This window comes from Symphalangus syndactylus, chromosome 4 (assembly GCF_028878055.3).
Source record: "Symphalangus syndactylus isolate Jambi chromosome 4, NHGRI_mSymSyn1-v2.1_pri, whole genome shotgun sequence".
NCBI lineage: Eukaryota > Metazoa > Chordata > Mammalia > Primates > Hylobatidae > Symphalangus > Symphalangus syndactylus.
Window position 1 is genome coordinate 141,802,893 of NC_072426.2, and position 4,701 is coordinate 141,807,593.

Genomic DNA, 4,701 nt, shown 5'->3' on the forward strand with positions numbered 1-4,701 from the left:
GTGAGGCAATGAAGAGGAGAAAGTCCATGAATGGAAGGTGGAACTTGATTGGACCTGTTTTGTGGGTTCAGGAGAGGTCCTCTCACAACTCACTGGAGATAGGCAAGGTAGGTGAAGACTTCCATGGAAACTTCTGGCTCTGGGGTGCCCGCTTCACTGATGATTGAGCGGGCACCCTATAGGGTACACCTCTGTCAAAGTAATTCAAAGTCCTGCTCATCATTCAGACTGGGCTTATCGGGAATCAGGTACCTAGATAACCTAGCCTTAATTCCACTCAATTTCCTTTTATCTCTTAGAAAAATATGATTACAGTTGTTCCTCAGTATCCAAGGGAGATTGGTTTCAGGACTCCCTGCAGATACCAAAATCTACAGATGCTCAAGTTCCTTATAAAAAAAAAAGGTGTAGTGTTTTATATAATCTAGACACATCTTCCCATATACTTTAAATCATCTCTAGATTCCTTATAATACCTAATACAATGTAAATGCTTTATAAATAGGTGTTATACTATATTGTTTTTATTTGTATTATGTTTCATTGCTGTATTGTTGGCTTTTTGAAAATATTTTGGATGCACTGTTGTTTGAATTATCAAATGCAGAGTCCACGGAGGGCTGACTGCATTTTTAGGCTTATAATGCCAACATTTCTTTGACAAGTTCATTCTGTGTTATATTAATTTAGCTTTCATCTGCACAATCATTAGTACCATATTCAATTTATAATTCATAAATAATAAAGCATATTAACAAATGCATATGCTGTCTCTATGGAAAAGTAATTACCTAAAAATGTTATAAATAATCTGTTTTGATTTTACCCTGCAGAAAGCCTTCTTAAGAAACAATATATTCAATGAAACTACAGTCACAGTTACAGAAGTCAAACGAGCACACTGGGTCTGTGATATTTCTGCAACAGGCTTTTTCAACACCTGTTAATCAGTCAATCAGAGGAAACCTCAGGGGCTGAAGATATGCCATCTTAGTGGAAATTCCTTCCCAAAATAGCAGTAGCTGAGCAAATTGCTAGGCTGACAGAAGTAGAGTATGGACAGTTCTTGGGATTTTGTGTGAGAGAGCAACTGTCTTCGATGGTTGGCATTTTTTCAATGTTTAAATTCTTCGGTCCAACAGCTGATTTCCTCCTGTGTCATATTCTTTCCTATTTGCTTCCCCAGGCAGTGACAGCCATGTCCTTCCACATTAGACTTCTTGGGTAAGCAGCTTCTGAAATTGTTCTACAGCTGCTAGTAGCTGTCTGGCAGCGACCACTCCATTTGCAAGGTTATTGAATATCGCTAAGTATCTCCATGAGGCATATAAAATGCAAACTTTAAGAGAAACGAAATATTGTTCATTTTGATTTAGATCAAATAAATGTCAAAACCTTTCTAAATAACTAATTATCTTGGTAGATTTGCCTTTTCTTTCTAGTAGAGGGAAAAAAAATCACCCTGTACAGTTTATTGATGTCTTCATATGTTGTAAAATGTCAAAGCAACTTTATGGCTACTTTATGGCTACTTTAAAATTCCATGAGTTTAAGCCATTCATTCCATAACATGCACATTTAGATTGCTTCAATTTTTTGCTTCTATAAATAATATAGAATTAAATGTGTTTTTATATAAAGTGTTTACTATAGTTAGGATTCTGTCCTTGGAACAGATCAGAGAGAGAGTGGATCAAAGGTTATGACATTTTAAAGGTAGCCAGATGAAGATGAATGTTCATACAGTATATGCAGAATATGGTTCGCTTGTATATGGGTCTGATTTGCAAATCAGCACACAAGAGCTGATCCACAGTAGAGGAAATCTGGCTTAAGATTTTTAAAATCAGTAAAGTTTTTTTTTATTCTCCAGATAGAAACATACTGCACTCCAAATTTCTTTAATTGATTATTCTCTATTTTATACCCAAAGACTTAAAAAAATTTTACTCTCTAGTGGATTAAACAATTAAGAAAGGTTTTTTAAGATTAAATGGACTTTAGGCTCATGACTGGAATTTTTTTTTTTCCTTTTTGAGAAATGGAGTCTTATCATGTTACCCAGGCTGGCCTCAAAGTCCTGGGTTCAAGGGATCCTCCTGCCTCATTCTCCCGAGTAGCTAGAACTACAGACAGGTACCACTGAGCTCAGCAATTTGATGATAAATATAATGCAAATACATACAAATTTCAAATACAAAAAGAAAAAAATGAAAGTTTCTTTAAATCTTACCTTCCAGATACAATAACTAGTATACGATGTGTTTGTTTCACTTAATGCTATATTTGGGATAGCTTATTTCTATATCACCTCTTGTTTTAGTACCTTAGAAAACACATTTAAAAATCATAATTATTGATAGGGAAAAGTATAAAGAGTAAGAAACAGTAACAGTCAAGATAATCTCTGATGCCATTTTTTTCTCTGATGCCATTTTTAAAATAACAATACAGCATGTACGTTGGAGTCAACATACAACCCTATTTGCACCCTAGTCAGAATGCATTTTCTCACCAAAATTAACCTATCATCTTCAAGGAAAACTTTAAAATGTTTTATTCATATGTCAGAAAAGAGAGAGAAATAAAAATAGATATAAGTATACATACAAATCTGATGATGCTCTAACACACTCTCGTGTATACTCTTTTTATCCTAAATCTATCTTGAATATATTTCTATGACTACGTACATATTTATCCATTCCACTATGATTTTTTTTCCAATTCATGTGAGCCAAAAGAACTTCAATTTGCTGAATGAAGCGAAATAGGAACCCAGTTTTTTAATAATGAGGGGGAAGTCAGTGGAATTGAACAAGGCCAAGAAATAATTCAAATTGTACGTAGTTATTTAATATATGCTGCCAATTCAAAATAATGTTCTTTCCATACAAGAATAAAATATGTCATTTTATTCATCCATTCCTCCATTCCTTGTTTCGCCATAAGAAATCTGTCATACTCCAGTAGCAATGAAGGGCTACTCCTCTGCCCTTAGCATTATTCCTTTTCACACAATCTTCCTGGGTATTTTGCCATGCTAATTTGTCTAAGTAAACTTTTGTGTCAGTTTTTCTAAGTCCAGCAAAAAATACTACTTTATTTTTTATTTTCGTTTTTATTTTTTAGAAAGAACACCTTCCTCTGTCACCCAGAATGGAGTGTGCAGCGGCACAATCATGGCTCACTGCAGCCTGAAACTCCTGGGCTCAAGCGATCCTCCGCCTCAAGCTCCCAAGTGGCTGAGACTACAGGAACACACCACCACGCCTGGCTAAATTTTTTAATTTTTCTAGAGACAGGGTCTCACTATATTGCCCAGGCTGGTCTTCAACTCCTGGCCTCTAGCAATTCTCCTTCCTCAGTCTCCCAAAGTGTTGGGATGACAAGTGTGAACCGCTGTACCTGGCAAAAAATGCTATTTTAACTGAGATTCTATGACATTTGTAGATTATTTTGATAAAGAACTGATTACATTACAAAATCAATTCTTCCTATATAAGAACGGGATATAGCATTCCATTTATTTCATTATTTCATTTCTTTCTCTTCTTTAGTATACATTAAAACCTGCACATTAGTTGTTAGTATTCCTTGGTGTTTTATCTCATTACTACATATTACATCATATGTGTGTATGGATAAATGTGTGTATGTATACACAGTCACACATGCACTTATACCTTAAAATATAATGTTAAAGTAGAACCATTCTCTTCACTTCTCATGAAAGTTTTTTTTTTTCATTGGGACTAGAAATTGAATTTTGTCTGAAGACTCACTAACCATATATGGAGCTGACCATATGGCTTTTTTGAGTTTCTTTTGAGGAATTAAATACTAGAAATTTGGATGTTAACCCAACTTTTATGACTTGGCTAAAACCCAATTGTCCAAAGTGTATTATTCTTTTAATACACTGTTGGCTTTTATTTATTACTATTTTTTTCAAATTTTATTTTACTATTTAAAACACCAATGTGCACTCGTCTCTCTTCATTCAACTTTATATTACTGAATAATGACATAATGATAAAAGGATAATATAATGATATAATGATGTTATTCTGTCCTTGTAAATTCCAAGACTTATTTTATTTGCTTAAATTCAATAAAATCTGCTTTTGAAATTAATTTTACTGGCTTTTTCACCCTAAATAATACTTTTCTCTACATTTGGACCCTTATAAGGCAGATAGAAAATGAGATTATTTCTAAGGATCATAATACCTAACTGTACCCCAATACTCGTATACAGACATAGATTTTGTTTTCAGACTATTTCAATTCTACTTCTATTACCTATCATCGTAAGATTATGTTTCTCTCTTCATTTTTGTGCATATGCACAAGTTAGCAAACATCCCAAGTAACACAAACATGTGACCAAAAGACCACCCACAGGCTCAGGCTACATTTATGCAGCAGATTTAATCACAATTCATAAAACCGAGCTCATGAGGGACAAATCTGGAGTTCACTGCTATGTACAGATAGATATACCAGTTTAATCAGACAAGTCTTTGGGGCCATACCTGATTCTGTGACATGTACGCAAGCCAGATACAAAGTACGAGGAAGAAGTAGAAAGACTCGTCATGGCTTGAAAGACACTTGTTCCCAGGATCCCCAGATGGACCATTGGGACAATTCTGCAAGTGTTTCATGCCTCCAATTTTAGTGTGTTCCTTGATCAGA

The 4,701-nt window shown here is 34.6% G+C and overlaps 1 long non-coding RNA gene across 1 annotated transcript; it reads left to right on the plus strand.

The window, feature by feature from the left end:
- LOC134736423 (uncharacterized) lies at positions 1–3,217 on the plus strand. Its single transcript, XR_010120427.1, has 3 exons — positions 1–107; positions 1,187–1,224; positions 3,133–3,217. It is a non-coding gene; the product is annotated as an uncharacterized lncRNA (long non-coding RNA).
- The last annotated feature ends 1,484 nt before the right edge of the window (positions 3,218–4,701 follow it).